A 17,001-nucleotide genomic window follows, 5' to 3' on the forward strand; every position below is an offset into this window, starting at 1 on the left:
GAACCGGCTCTAGCGCTGCATTCCAGATCTTCACTCGAAATGCTGCTAAAACCACACTGCGGGGGCGGGGTGCACTCACTGGCTCTCAGGAAGAGCGTACTGAAAGGACGATCCCTGCTGCTACTGACTCCTCTCTTCCATCCAGGAAGTGGGGAGGGGAGGAGTCAGTAGCAGTGGGGGTCGTCCTTTCAGCACGCTCTTCCTGAGAGCCAGTGAGCATGCCCTGCCCCTGCAGTGCAGTTTTAGCCATGTTTCGAGTGTTCAGCCAGGAGAGGGTGCTTTAAAGAGCTGGGACGCAGCGCTAGAGCTGGTTCCAGCACTGAAAATGACAGGGGGTGGGGAAGGGTCCAAACTCCAAAGGGAGGGAGGAGGAGGAGGCACGGCTGGAAGGGGGGAGGCACGGGGGGCGCAGAGCCACAGCGGGGAGGGGGGAACGTGCGAGGGTGCAGAGCGGGGGGGGAGGCAAAGGGAATGGAGGGGCAGGCGGCAGCAGCGATGGTGGCAGGCAGCGGTGGCGGCAGGGGGCGGGGGAGGCAGGCAAACTAGGTGCTTGCCTGGGGCACCGGGAGGGGGAGTGGGGAAGCCCAATTTGCTGCCCCCACCCTCCCGGTGCCCTAGGCAACCGCCTAGTTTGCCTAGCAGGAGGGCCGGCCCTGGGCCTAGGATCATGACACCATCCATACACTCTCCTCAACACCCCCACAGCCCCCAAAAATGTTTGATAAATGCTGCTTCTGAAAGTAGGATCCCAATTAACAGTGTAATCCTAAGCAGAGTTACTTCTAAGCCATGGACGTATGGCTAAAATAGACAATACCCCATCCTCAAGTCTACCATGGGATGCAGTGTCATTTTAGAACCTGAATTTTTACTTTTCCAAATGATGTGGAGGCCCAACCATGCTGGGGGCAACTGTAAAGGAGGGAATTAGAGGTTTCTGTCTTCCCCCAGTAATATACAAATGGAAGCATGAGAAGGGGATAAACTGTCACAGAACTGTTTGTTGTTTCACCATGCATGAACACTGCCTTATATTGAATCAGATCATTGGTCCATCAAGGTCAGTATTGCCTACTCTGACTGGCAGAAGAAATATCTGTCTTTTGGTATAAGCTACCACCTGATACTACTTGTAGATGCTGAGAATTGAACCTGGGACCTTTTGCATGTCAAGCAGGAACTCTGCCACTGAGCTGTGGTCCCTCCTATTGCATGTCATTCCATGTTGTATTGCATATATGCAGGGCTTTTTTGGTAGAAAAAGCCCAGCAGGAACTCATTTGCATATTAGGCCACACACCCCTGGCATCACCATTGTTTTGCACAGGGCTTTTGATATAGAAAAAGCTCAGCAAGAACTCATTTGCATACTAGGCCACATCTCCTGGCACCAAGCCAGCCGGAACTCCATTCCTGTGCATTCCTGCTCAAAAAAAGCCTTGCATATATGTGCACAGTAGTCTCAATTCACATACTCTAAGCAGCATGGGGCAGGTATCCTACAACTACATTTCACAGAAATCACATTCCCCTGCAACATCTGAAATAAGCAGATCATGTTGGGATTGGAGGGAAATTTTCCATGCCAGTGGACTTCTCACATATTTTATTCAGGTTATTCATTCCTGGAGTGGTGTGGGTTGGCAGCCATGGAAAACATAATACCAACTGCTTAGGAAACATATGGATAAGATCAGATGCTATGATTACTGGAGACAATATATGAATTATGCTTTTTTGTACAAATATCTCACTTACTGCTTATCTCTCTTTTTTCAGCTCCTATACATACAGAATCTCTTTGAAAGAGTTTAAAGAATTTTCTCCTGAGGGAAAAGTTGCTCGGCATCACGATTACCCCCAACAGAGCTCAGCCTATCAGCAGGAAGGATACAGGGCTCCTGCAATTTGAAACAGTAAAAGATCTCATGGTTGTATGTGGTTCCAGACTGTATTTTCAAAATATTACCCTTCTCATCAGGGATACCCCAAATGCACTGAAATTACATGCTGGGGAAGGCAGAGAGAGAAAGAATAAATGAAAACAAAACCCCAAGTGACTGTTTTGTTTTGTGTGCTTGCAATTTGGCAGAGAAGAGGTCTGAAGTGATTCATTTCATACCTGAAATATTTTATGATGTAAAGAATCTTTTCTGTTTCTGAAAGAGATTAAAAAGTTTATTTCCCATTAGGTCTTTCTGCTCATGCTGTTGCATTCCTGGAAAGTGATTTAGATGGATAGATGGGATAAACAGATACCCCCTTATGAACAGGCAGTGATTTTAATGCACTTAGGAACATAGAGAAGGATATTGTTACCATATATTTCAGCTGTAGCTGAGGAAGGCTGCCCATGCATTTGACATTAGTCAAACCGTGTGGTGTTGTAATGCTACAGTGAAGAAATGTTACTTTTGGATATCACCTTGCAGCAATTTTCTCCACTAAATATTTCCAGCATTCCCTCAGGCCTCCTATACTCAAACCTCAGTCTTCGTTTTCCTCTTCCACTAATACCGCCTTGCATTTTCCTTAATTAGCCAGTCAGTAAAATATTATGTAAACAAAAGCTCCTGCTCAGGATGTCAACTTGAGGGAGAGTGAGACTGGGAGAGGTTTTTGTCAGGTTGACACACTTTCCCTGACATTTGGTGTTTCATTTCCATAGGGTTTGAGCTGACATATTTAGCTTTATGACAGACATCAAAGGTAATCACTTTAAAATCAAGGCTCTTTCATGATTCAGACAGCTTGAATCCCTGGCTAAACAGAACAGTCTGCTAGGCAACAAGAAAGTCTTGTTGACTTTGGAGGAGAGAAGTGTGGGGTCTTGCAGTCACAGAAGACAACCAGGTGGCTGGGAAAGCTGTGTTCTGTTCTCTGCTCTTAATAATAGGAAAATTACTTAGCCCACCACACAAGACTGTTTTAGGGTTTAATCAACTGATGTTCACAAAGTGCACAGAAGTAAGGATCTGCCAGTCCAACATGAAGAATCTCAATAGCCTTATTAAAACTTTTTTTAGCTTCTCTTAGATCCCATATATGTTTCACTCGCTGACAGGAAGGGAAAGACTAGAACAAGCAAGAACAGGGGATTGGTCACAATGGGAAGGATGAGGCAAGGCTAAAAGGAGCATCTGAAGCCTGCAAAGAGGGCATTTAACATCACCACTCCAATCCCAAATTCCTTTGCTGATAACTACTGCTGCCAGAAAGAGTCATTTGCCTTGATGAGGAAAAACCCCAAGCCTTAGAGACAAAAATGTCGCGTTGTTCTGGCCTTGGTTGCTAAGTAATGTGCTTCAGAGTATGGGTACTATTCTCTCATTACATTTGTCACACCTTAATGCTAGAACAGCAGCATCCTGAGGGAAAGGCATTTCACATAATTCCTCCCTCACCCGCTGTGGTTCCTTTGGTCACTATTGCCTTTTTATAAAAATAAGTATGTTTATTTCACTTTTAATTGTCTCTCATAGTGAGCTGCCTTGGAAGCCTGTTATCCAGCAGAAATGTGGCCTATAAATACTTTAAATAAATAATAATGATGAGCCCTAGGAGCTACTTAGGATTGCCAGCTCCAGGTTGGGAAATACCCAGGGGTGGAGCCTGAGGAGGGAGGAGTTTGGGCTATAATGCCATAGAGTCCACCTTCCAAAGCTGCCGTTTTCACCCGGTGAACTGATCTCTATTACCTGGAAATCAATATTAATCCCAGAAAATCTCCAGCCTCTACCTGGAGGTCAGTAACCCTAGTTTGGCCCCAAAAGGCCCAAGGTTTTCAAAGATATGAAACACAAGGAGAATCGGATCCAGCTCAGCTTCATTATGGCCTATCGTCATTGTTCACTCATGACTGATAACTCTCTTACAGCTTAACCTGCAAAGTGAAGAGTCTGCAGTTACCCACAAATGGTTCTTTTCTGTGTCTGCACTTTTCTTTCTTCTCCATCTCCATTTTCAATGCCTGCTGACATTTCATCCTTCTCCCTTCAAAGTCCTTCTCTGTGACACTGAAATGTGATCATGGTAATTGGAAAGTGGATAGAGTTTTAGTCCATTTAATTACCTGCTCTGTTTTCCTATTTGACAGATTATTGTAGATGTAAACTGCAGAAAGGGAATGTCTAAAAACAGATCTTCATTTTCAATAGTATTGTTTATTATGGGATGCTAATGGTTTTGTTAACTTGCTGTAAAGCTAACCCTCAAATAGTTTCTGGGGGTTACTCGCTCCATGTCTCCCTTTTGCATAACCTTTGCAATCCATGGTTAATCCAGTCTTGAGTTTATGGGCTGGATGAAACCTAAACTCCTTTTAACTGCCCATTGTATAGAGTTCTCCCTAAACTGAGTATTGAACCAGCTCTAGAGGTTCCAATTTTGCAAAAACACTTGAGAAATTTCAAGGAAATTCAACGAATTTTTTTCTTGGGGCTACTAACATTTCTCTGAGGAGTTACTCATTTCATATATATCTCAGTGGTCCCTGGATTTTGTCTAAAGCAAAATAGAAATGTTTCCTCTAGTAAGAAAAAAAACCTAAGTTGTTTCAAAAGAGCTTGGAAAATATTAGTAAAGCTTTTATTTTAAAAAATTTTGTATTCCTATTCTACCTTTCCTGAAAAGAATGGGTTCAGAGGCTCAAAAACACAGTAAGCACCCTCCAATCCATCCAGCAACGCCAATCAAGAAACACTGTGCCTCACAGAAATAATTGACCCAGTAACACCATTTAAAAAAAAAAAAAACCTTAAATGCTATTGAAAGTGCTCAAAACAAAAACAGATAAACAAACAAAAAACTCAGCTGCATAGGGTTGCCAGCCAGGGCCAGCCCTATACTGTCTGACACCCTAGGCAAGGCTAACTTCTGCCCCCCCCCCACACACAGATAATGTCACCTAGTCACATGGGTGACACACAATTCAGCACCCCCAGAAGGCTGGCGCACTAGGCAATTGCCTAGTTTTTTTTTATTGACAGGGCTAGTCTTGTCTCCAACCCTGCATCAGCAAACATTAGGAAATATTTGGGGTGGTGCCTGGGGAGAGTGGAGTTTTGAGGAAATGTCATGTCACTTCCAAGTTATATTCTATTAATTTCCCCAGTTTATGATCTATAGTATAGTGACTGGAGAAATGCCTAGAGCAGTATGGAGGTTGGAGGGGTGGACATGTCAGGTCAGGTCTTAACCATAGAGACTGGTGAAAATACCTTGAGCATCATAATAGATTCCCCGATTTTTCTCACACTTCTCGAATTATTAAAGATGTGTGACTGGAGGCAGGATTGGGAGACTGCCCACTGCCATTGGGCAAATGATGCCTAGTTGTATATTTACCAAGCAACAACTTGTCATTGTGTGCTTATAAACCCATAGTAAATTAGTTGTTTGCATTATCCTGCTAAATGGCAAGGAGAATCATATCTCTACCCTGCTTTCCCAGAACTATGATCAGGTACAGCTGTAGTAAGATTTCTTCACCATTTGCAGAGCAAATTTACCTCGGTGGGGTAGGGCGGGATATAAATCGAATTAAATAAATAAATAAATAAATAAATAAATAAATAAATAAATAAATAAATAAATAAATAAATAAATAAATAAATAAATAAGAGCAATACACATGCCTGGTTTGCCCAATGGTAAGGTATATCCATAACAATAAAATAGTAAGGTTTATTCAGAAGTCACACATAAATGAAAAATGATCCCCTCCTTCACACATGCTAACAGGAATTCTAAGTCTGGATTAAAGTCAGAGGCAGGCCAACCTTTAAGGCCACTCGGAAAAGGCCTGGGGATCCAACAGCTGAAAGGGCCATCAGCTTCCCTGTGGGCACCACACTGACCTCACCAAGGAGCAATCTTTGTCCCATGTGAGCACAAACAGCAACTACCACCATTGCAAGTGGGCAGCCTGCCCCAGTACTGAAGCAAGTGGTCAGCTGGCCCCATGGCCAGCTTCTCATCCCCCTTTCCCCCTCTATTGTGGGGGGTAGGGCCCTTTGAGGGATGTTTTTGCCACCTAGTCTGCCCCTGATTGGAGCCAATGTGGTGTAATGGTTAGAGAGTTGAGTAGGAGACCCAGGTTCGAATCTCCACTTTGACATGCTGAATGACTTTGGGCCAATCATACATTCTCAACCACACCTACTTCACAAGGTTGTTGTGAGGATAAAATGGAGGAGAGGAGAACTATGTAAGATTCCTTGGGTCCAAATTGGGAGAGAGGCAGAATATAAATTAAGTCAATAAAATAAAATAAAACCATAGTTTAAGATTAGTTAGTAAGGAAGAAACTAACTGGTTAGGCCCCATGCCTGCATACATACATCGTGTGTAGCTGTATTTAAGCCTTAACTATGAAGGAAAAGAAGAGGAGTGAGGAATTGGGAGCATACAAGAATCTGAATTTGTGTTTGCAACACATTTTTTTTAACTGTGTTCATTTGTGATGTCTGAATACAGTCTCAGTTACTGTGTTCCTCCTTAGTTTATGAGACTTTTTAAAAAGAACTGATGTGGATTTACAATAAAGCACTTTTTGAGGTTAAATCATCTTTCAAGTTCCCATGAGCTTTCCTTTTCTACTGAAAGAAGAAAAGAACTGTGAATGTATACCTGGAGAGGTCTCTAGAGAGATGGCACGCAAATTTTCTAAATAAATAAATATAACCCGAGATTTTGACATAGTTGATTTGTCTCATTCATGTAATTCAAAAAGGAGATCCCCTCCCATCAAGAACCATTTTTGTTTGTGAAGAAGAGGGGGCCAAGGATGAGGACAAGGAAGAGGAGGAAATTACATTTATACGCGACCCTTCACTACCTGAAGGAGTCTCAGAGCAGCAGAGCAGTCTCCTTTCCTTTCCTCTCCCCACAACAGACACCCTGTGATGTAGGTGGGGCTGAGAGAACTGCTCTTGAGGTTCTGAGATTCAGCTCTGCTGAGAACTTGTGGCTGATCAAAGGAGCTACATGTGGAGGAGAGGGGATTCAAACCCAATGCTCCCAGATTAGAGTCCATGCATGTAACCACTACACCAAACTGTCTCTCATAGGTGCATATGCAACATGGCAATCAGAATACAATTTGGTGTAAGGATACTGGGCCACATTCTACATGACATTAACAGTTTTCTGAATTGTAGTAAGAACTATTATGTGCAAAGAAGGCATTTTTATTTTGAAAAAATCTACATCCTCTGCAAATGCAGAAGGGACTTTTTCTGTGTCTCCCATTGATGATTTTTTCCTATATTATATTCATTAAAAATCAGATCACTTTTTGGAAACTTTATAAATTGTTCAATTTACAGGATCACCTTGTATGAATTTTCAATAATCACTAATTAGCTGTAAGTCTTCTAGCCGTGGGATTTATACCCCTATTCAAATCCACTCTTTAAAAAAAATACAAATGTGCTTTCCTCTAACTAGTCTGAGTGCCTTAATTGCAGAAATATGGCAAAATAGAACTTCAACCCATTTGTGTATGAATTATTAAAGATAGAGTAACACATTCTCATGTCTGGTCACCCCCCCCCAAAAAGGTCATTACCTGCATTATCTTGGTTGAAACATGCAGCTGAGTATTCTGTAGCCAAATGGTGCTTATCTTTCTAATATATTACTGGTATTATAAAAACTCAATGAATATGAATTATTGCTGTTATAATGCTCACGACATTGAAAATTATGCTCCCTAATAGCATCTTTATTAGTACATTAATTGCTTCCCTTGGTGTCACAACTAACCATTAACTATCCACTTTGCCATTGGCTAATGTTAAAAAGTGATTTTTGTGTGGCTGTGCACATGCTTTTGTAGGCTATCAAAATTTAATCTTATTTTTCTCCTGCCCAGGACAAACTGTCTAGTAATACAGAACGATGTTTTTCAAACTTTCTGTCTTCAGAAAGCACATTTTTACACTGACTTTTCTGGATAGTTATTACACATGATGATGGGGCATTATTTAAGGGCAAAATAACAGTTTCCTCGTGTAGAGCAGAGAGAGTGATCTGAAATATATTAAGATCTTTCTATACTTAGACTTCCACCAGGGTTTCTCGGAGTCTGACTCATGTTCATTTACTTTGCAGGAAAACACTGGGCAAAACAGCATCCATATATCCCAGGGCAATTGTGCCGCAAAACTGGGGTGAATATCAGTGTAATGGAGAAACAACAACAACAACAAAACACCTGAGATAAAAACAGGGATGAACTTGAGTATAATGTAGAATGTCAGTTTGGAGACAAGGCTGAACCAGAACTAAAGTCTAGTGTAGAAAGGACCTAAGAGAGCCCTGCATTCTACTGTGGTTTACTCAATGAGGCTTACTCCCAGAAAAGTGTTTGCATTGCTCATACTCATCTCTATCTGTGCATAGCAGAAGGAAAGAATCAGCAGTAGTAGGTGCTGCTGTTTTATAGAGAACCTTTTCTGCCATTATTCAATTCACTTATTAAAATTATTTATACCCTGCAGCTCTACCAAATATAATTTCCCCAAAGATAATAACAATTTAGCACAAAAAGAAATGTCATGACATTCCAAAAGCAATATGCAAAACATATTATACCCAAGAAATATAAGTGACACAATAAAATCAACACCGGGTAATCTATTCATCACAGCATGTCATAACATTAAAAAAAACAGAAGAGCAGGAAAGCTGATCAACCAAGGGCACATTGAAATGAGGTCTTTGCTAAGTGTCTGAATGGCAGCTGTGAAGGTGCTAGGTGGGTCTCAAAGGGGAAAGCTTTCCCAGGATGTAGCATTTTATCAAATAGGCCTATCCCTGCCTGTATCATTTTGGATGCGGCCTCAGGAATTGACATCCAAAACAATATTGGAAGGCATAGGCACATTCATGCAGGAGCAGACAATTCTTTGGATGCTCGGCCCATTACTACTAGTCTTACAGAAGAAACTGACCCCACAACATGGGTTGAAAACCAATGGTATCTAAAGAAGAAGGCGTGCAAGTAGTTGACTCTGGGAATCAACTCTTCTCCAGTCACCACAACAACTCACTCCAACCAACATTTCATTTTCCATTCCAGCATGGTCAGGCTGTTGAAGAAATGCAAGCTTCAAGTGACTATGAGGCAACTTATGCTGATGCTATCAACTTGTCTCAATGTCATGGCCTGAAGAGACCCAAGGAAAAGTAGTCATTTTGGTTTCAATGATAAGAGTCTATCAGTTTCAAGACAACCATGACACAAGGTCATTGAGGTTAGGTATGCAAATAAAAGAGCCACATGCACTTTTTCAGATAATATAAAGACAGCAGCTTTCTTTAAATGCACAAACACCAAAATGACTTGTGGTCAAATCTGAATGGTCATCAATAAGTCTTTCTTTGTGGGCTGTTCCCTCTTGAGCTTGGCCAAATTCTTCAACTGCCTTCCTGCAGGCTGGGACAAGTTTATTGTTTCACGAATGGCCTTTGATAGGTTTCAAGTTTGAGTCAATTGTTTAACAAAATTAACATTTTGTAATTCACACTCCACTTCTCCCCATCAAAACAGTTAAATCAACTTGAAATAGATTTTTAAGTGCCTAACTGATTCACTGGCTGCACTCAAAGAATAAGGCTGCATGCAGCTGGTACTTTAATTAAGAGTTTGTTCTCATGGATAGCACAGTTTGTTAATTTTTCTGTGTCAATATCTTTTGTTCCTATGTTTCCAGTGCATGAATAAGGCATTATCCATTTAAATGACACTTTAATGAACACTTCAGCAGTTTCATCTAATTTAAAGGTAGCAACTAAAAGGAAAAGTTGGGTGCCATTATGATAGTTTACCAAATGTTTGGGGGAAATTTGTTTTAAAGAGAGAGTTTTCCTTAGGGCTGAGCCAAATATTGCGTGTGAACTTTTTCTATGTAACAGGAGTTTTTCATGGGGGTAGCCTGATTACCTCCCTTATCCTACTAGTTCACTGCATGTTTGCTGTATCTCAAAAGGCGCAGGTTGGTGTAGGAATTGTTGACCTTGGGCCATTCATAGATTTATAGATTTGGAAGGGGCCATACAGGCCATCTAGTCCAATCCCCTGCTCAGTGTGGGATCAGCCTCTAGCAGGGGTGTCAAACATATGGCCCATAGGCCAGAACTGGCTCATCTAGGGTTCTTATTCATCCCACAAGCAACTGATTACTTTTATTGCCAGATGACAGAGGCTTTGCATTATGTCCCTGTATACTGCCCCAGTGCTAATGAGTAATAGGCAGTGGTAGAGGGAGGGTGGGCATCAGGGAGACACAGTAATAAAATACTGTAAGAGGGTTTATGTTTTAAGCATATTTATATTTTGAGTTTATCTGTGTTTACTTCTCTGGTACCTCTGGTGGGGTAGGGCGGGATATAAATCGAATGAAATACCTGGCATTACATTAGACATTTATGTCATATCCAGCAAAGAAGTTTGAAACTTCTGGCCTAAAGGATCCTTGACAAGTGTTCATCCAGCTGCTGCTTGAAGATTGCCAGTGAGGGGGATCTCACTACCTCCATAGGCAGCCAATCCCACTGCTGAACTACTCCTAATGTAAATTCTTAATATCGAGAGCTTTTTTTGAGCAGGAATGCACAGGATCACAGTTTCGGCTGGCTTGGCATCAGGGGGTGTGGCCTAATATGCAAATGAGTTCCTGCTGGGGGGGTTTCTACAAAAAAGCCCTGCTAATATCCAGCCTATCTTCCCACCCTTAATTTAAACCCATTATTGCAAGTCCTATCCTCTGCTGCTAACAGGAATAGTTCCCTGCCCTCCTCTAAGTGACAGTCCTTCAAATTCTTCAAGAGAGCAATAATGTCCCTCTTCAACCTTCTCTTCTCCAGACTGAACATTCCCAAGTCCCCCAACAGTTCCTTGGAGGGCTTAACCTCCAGGCCCCTGATCATCTTTGTCACTCTCTTCTGCACCTGCTCAATTCTGTCCACATCCATTTTCTCTCAGCCTAATCTGCCTCATACTCTTTTCCAAGGATAAAATGGAAGAAGGGAGAAGAACCACATGTATCACTCTAAGCTTCTTGGAGGAAGGGTAGGATAAAAATGTAATAAGTCCATTTCTTCAATGATTCTCTTTTTTTAAACATCTTCCTACTAAACAAATACTATTCATGTATTTCATAACTCAGGAGCAAAGCATCTGCTTGGCATACAGAAAGTTCCAGGTTCAATCCCTGGCATCTCTAGTAGGGATGAGCACAAACTGGCTGACAAACTTAAGTTCATCATATATTTTTGCTGGTTCATGGAGTCACCATAAACTTCCATGAATTTGATGCAGTTGATGGCACTTTGTGAAGAGCAGAAAGTAGGGGTTTGTGCAAATTAGCTGAGCTCCCTGCCACTCTTTATGAAGAACAGCTGAGCTCCCTGATACTCAGCTGTTCAGTTTTAATGACTTAGAGGCATTTAAACCACAGCTTTCTGCTCCCCACAAAAAGCCTCAGGGAGCAGAAAGCATCATGTACTGACTTGCAGGCTCCACATATCAGGTGCCAGAAGTCAGGAAAATAGAGTCACTCAGTCCAAGGTCAGGAATCCAGATGTCAGGCAAAGCAGCATCACTCAGTTAAAGGTCAGGGGTCCAGATTGTTGGAAATATATATCTGTTCTGTATGTCCTTTGCAATGTTCTAAAGTTCCAGTCATTATAGGGTTAACACTGTGACTGATTCCCTATTGTCTGCATGACCTAGGAAGAAGATACTGACTGCTGTCAATCAAGGTCTAGAAGCAGGAAAAACTGTTTTGTCTGTTTGATCAGTTAGCCAGGTGACTTCCTTTGTTTGGACAGAGAGGTCAAGAAGAAGGAGGAAGTAGCCTCCATTAAGCACATGATCTTCTAGTGTAAGCATGTAGTTCTATAGTGTTTGTTATTTTCACCTCCCAGTACCCTTTCCCTGTAGAAATAAATATGTTTTTGCTTTTTCATGTTAAATGCCTCTCAATGATTATTTGATCCAGTGATCCATTGCACTGTTTGAGATAAAGAAAAACAATTTCAAACAGAAATCCCTAACACAAATGTCAAGCAAGCAGAATCAGTGGCTTAGCATCTGTGGTACATGTTGCATCTATGCGTTAACAGCCTCTCTTGGATGGTTTATAGCTCCATGCCTAAGGGTCATGCTTGCAAGCAGTTCCTCAGAAGCAGTTCTGCAACTACCCATCTTCGTTATCAGCAAGCAGTTGGCATCGGTCCAGGAGGTGTGCACTTTGCCACTTGTCTGTAGCTCTCTTCTCAGCCTTCATCTCAGCACTCTATGGGTGTAGGTGATACAGGTGGGCTGGGAATGGCCAACTGAGGTTCACTAGCTGAATAAGAGCTGGAGGGTGTCAGTGGGTCCGCACCAGTTGTTGGCTGTGAATTCTGACAATCCTGCAGCTCATTTTCCTGCTGGTTTGCTTCTGTTAACTCAAGGCTGGCTACTAAGGGTTCCTCTTCTCCTTAGGAATCTTTTTCTCTTGAGGGGTGCTTGTTATCATCGAGCCCTGGCTGACTTGTCTTGGAGCCATTAAACCCAGGGGTCGTTTTGTAAAAATATAGGTGGCAGAGCTCATTAGCATCTCTCTCGGCTTGGCTTCGCGAACGAAGATTTAAGAAGGGTGCAATAGTCCACGTCTGCTGCAGGCTCGCTGGTGGCTGACAAGACCAATGCGGGACAGGCAGGTCCGGCCACAGTGGCTGCAGGGAAAAGTCTGATTTAGGGTTGGTGCTGTAGCAGTGCGATTCTTCCTCAATCTCCTTTTGTCCTCAAGACCAGCTATGCGTGCCAAAAGCAACCCAATGCAAGAAAGGAGAGCCCCGGGCAAGCAAGGCCTGCTTGGGTTGGCTAGAAATTCATGTGTGGGTCAAAAGGCCAGCAAGCCACCCGCCACCCAAAATCATATAAGAAGTGGAGGAAAGGGTGGTGCGGGCTTCTCCAGGGGTTAATGAGGGCTGCTGGGGGTGTGGCAAAGCCCCTGGTGGCTGGCTGGCTGGCTGCCCACTCTCCTAATCCAGGGATTGTTATACAGCTGCACTTACTATTCAATGGACAAGGTGGATGGGGAGGAAGAGGGAGGATCACTGGAAAGGTTCAGGTGCTGCACTCCTGTGAGCTCCTGATGAATCTGAGTCCTGATTAAACCCAGTGGTTACTGCTGCTTTGCTGTTTGAAAACCCTTGCTTTCTGGTCCCTTGAAAAGCCATTGGGAGCAACAGGCATGGGTTTAAATTCTGAATGGCTCACAAACCTATGTGAACTGGGTTGGCTTGTGAACCAGCCTATAGGTTTGTGGTTTGGTCCATGGCTGAACCAATGCAGTCTGTGTCCATCCCTAATCTCTAGTTTAAAAGATCAGGTGGCAGATGATGTCAAGACCTTTAACAGAGACCCTGAGGAGCCATTGCCAGTCTGAGTAGACAATACTGACCCTGGTAGACCAATAGTCTGATTCAGTATAAGGCAGCTTCATATGTTCATAAATGTGTTCCCAGGGTCTAAAAAGCACAATAACTTATTTGACCATAATTCTGAACCTCCTGTGCCAAAATATGGAACGTGTTAGGGCAAGTATGCACTTTGATTCATATCAGCTAATGCAAAAAGAACATCTCATGACATTTTCAAAATGTTACAGTTAATATTATATGGACAAAATGCTGTTAACTTTCTTCCCTGGACGTCACTTGTTTGTTATAAATCAGATTCTTTTCATGATGTTTTTGAAGTCTTTGTGTTCAGTACAAAAATTCCAGTTATTGTTTATGGAAAAAACAAACTGGCAACTTCTGTACAAATACTTTGGCCTTTGGATAACATTTCTTCTTGTTATCAGTTTGTGTTCTGTTTCTAAGGGCGTGAAGACACGCTACAGTTTAACAGGAATGTAACTTTAAACTACAGTCATTGTACTTTAGTTCTACATGTTTGGGAAGCAATTTTATCTTGTTTTCTTCTTGCAGTTCTTTGTTTCTCTTTCATGCATGGCACCACTGGAATACAATGATATGCGTAGTTCAATGACAAACACAGACTCTCCTGAGGATTGTATTTCCAGTGTTTCCTAAAATAGGAAAAGAAAGACTCTAGGGAATTTGAAACTCAAAGGATTTGTGCTGGCCACTGGCCAAGTCTTCACAAGCACCTTTATGATGTATTTAGTTGAAGTTTGTTTCAGAAGGTAGCTAAATTTGAGTCCAGTAGCACCTCAGAGATTCACATAATTTTGAGGGTATGAGATTTCAAGAGTCAAAGCAAAATCTCGTTGGTCCCTAAGGTGCTACTGGACTCAAATTTAAGAAGTTTGTCCTTCATTAAGAAGAAGAAGAAGATATTGGATTTATATCCCGCCCTCCACTCCAAAGAGTCTCAGAGCGGCTCACAATCTCCTCTACCTTCCTCCCCACAACAGACATCCTGTGAGGTGGGTGGGGCTGGAGAGGGCTCTCACAGCAGCTGCCCTTTCAAGGACAACCCCTGCCAGAGCTATGGCTGACCCAAGGCCATGCCAACAGGTGCAAGTGGAGGAGTGGGGAATCAAACCCGGTTCTCCCAGATAAGAGACTGCACACTTAACCACTACACCAAACTGTACTGAATAAAAGCAGTACAGGGATGTAGCCAGGATTTTAAAAGTCAGGGGGCACCCTTTCCCATCCACCATGGGGCTTCCCACTCCTCAGAAGATTTCTGGGATAGGGGCAAAAGCTTGGGGCTCTGAAAGTAGCCAAGTTGAGGCAGCCAACCCTGAAACTTTGGAGTCAAGAAGGGACTGTACCTTGCATGCAAGCAGGGGATTTTCCTTCCATCTACTTCTCCCCCACTTCAGCACTTGCTCCATCCATCCCCCCCACCCCGGCTCAGCCATGGCAAGAGAGAGAGAGAGAGCAGGCTGTGCCCCAGAGTGCCCCCTAGAAATCAAGGGGCCCTGTCTGGAAGTCTGTGGCTATGGGCCTGAAGCAGTATAAGATCTGTGGATTTACAGTGTGGTCCTAAACAGAGTTAAGTCTTAGAGAGGTGTTAACACTGCCTAGGATGGCACAGGAAGGGTGCTTCCTGCTGACTCTGAAAGAGTCTTCAAAGTCTGACCTGTTGTCCATTACTATCACTTCTGCATCACTTTTGTATATTGTAATTAAGACTACCCTGTTTGCTCAGCAAGATCTGATTGAAACAACAGTTTTGTGTATCACCCATGAAGTTCCTTGGAAACTTATCCATGGCTCCCCAGTAAGAGAAATAATAGTGGCTGAGGGATGGGCTTCCAGGATAGACAGCTTCACCATCACAGCTGATGTTCTCCTGTTATGCACAGCCAAAGGAGGATTGATGGAAGAGAGCAAGGGTTAATAAAGGACCCAGAAGACTTGGCTAGCAACCTATTAAGGGTTGAATGCACTTCCAGCAGTCTTCTGAATCATTCAGAGCAGATATGTGGACTTGACAGGCAAGTCAAGATGGAAAAGTTTCCAAGAAGGCCGGCTGTTTGAAACCCACAGGCACAAAGATAACTGTTCCTTAATGTTATTGGACATTAACAGCAAAGTTATTCAACACTGAGAAAAATACTGTATCAGGGTGGTAGTCAGAATCGGGCCATTTGGTGTGCCTTCCCAGGGTGGTAGTCAGAATCGGGCCATTGGGTGTGTCGTCCCATCAGCCCTTTGTTATATCATACACAGATTCTGCCTTGAAGGCTTGAAGTCTTAAATTAGGGCTAGTTCACACATTCATTGTTGTTATTTCATGACTGTAACATCAGGGCAGATAGACATGCATAAATATGCCATCACAGATCAAATGCGTCATCTAGAATATTTAGATCACCCCATGATTCCTCGGTGGCAGGGGTGGAATTCTAGTAGGCTTCCCAATCCCAAGGTCCCAACAGGGGATCCCCTGGTTTTACAGGCTCCACCTCACCCCCAGCCAGCTGGCTGATGGGGGGAAGCCCCGCCCCCATAGCCACCATTTGCCTCTAGATCTCTGGCAGGTTTAGAAACCCGCAAACAGGTCTCGTGTGTGTGTGTGTGTGTGTGCAGGAGCAGGAAGCACTTCATGGGGAAGGGTCAACAGCAGAGCCTCCTGAGAACACAGTCCCTCCATTTGTTTTACTTTTGTTTCAGAGCAAGTAAGTGTGTGTGAGTGTATGTGTGAAAGAATGCAGTATAGCCCCTGTACTTTTCAGATGTCCTTGTGGAGGAATCAGAGCCAGTAAGTGTGTGTGTGTGATTAAGAGAGAGAGAGAGAGAAGGGAACGAAGGAAGGAAGTACTGCCCCTGTACTTTTCAGAAGTTTTTGTAGAGGAACCAGAGCCAGTAAGAGAGTGTGTCTGTCTCTGTGCTTGTTTTGCATTGTTTTCAGAATCTTTGTATAGGAACATGTTTATGGGATGGAGGAAAACTCCACCTCTCTCTCTTTTTATTTGCCAGTGTTAGCCTGAAGAACAGGAGTTCCTGTGAGTAAACTCCCAGTGAGCTCACAAAAATGTGAGCTTGCAAACTCTGTGCATTTTGGCTGCTTTTTGTGTGTTTACACTTTCATTTACTAGAATTGCAGCTATTGGGGAATGAGGAAATGATGACTATTCAGGTGAACCACACTGCTGTATTTTTATTTTGGGAATGGGAAAGTCTGGCCCCACCCAAAGTCTCCTGGCTCCACCCCCCAAATCCCCATTTATTTTCTGAATTAGACTTGGCAACCCTAAATTCTAGCAGTAGCTCCTTTGCATATTAGGCCCCACAATTCTGATGTAGCCATTCCTCCAAGAGCTTACAAGGCTCCTTTTTGTAAGCTCTTGAAGGTTTGGCTACATCAGGGGTGTGTGGCCTAATATGCAAAGGAGCTCCTGCTAGAATTCCACCCCTGCTCGGTGGCATTTCTTCTCAGTGGAGACAATTCACACATTTGGTCTCAGTCGTTATGCTATGAATACTCAAGGGATATGAATGACTTTGTGTGTGACAAAA

The sequence above is a fragment of the Heteronotia binoei genome, chromosome 2 (genome assembly GCF_032191835.1).
Source record: "Heteronotia binoei isolate CCM8104 ecotype False Entrance Well chromosome 2, APGP_CSIRO_Hbin_v1, whole genome shotgun sequence".
Taxonomy (NCBI): Eukaryota; Metazoa; Chordata; class Lepidosauria; order Squamata; family Gekkonidae; genus Heteronotia; species Heteronotia binoei.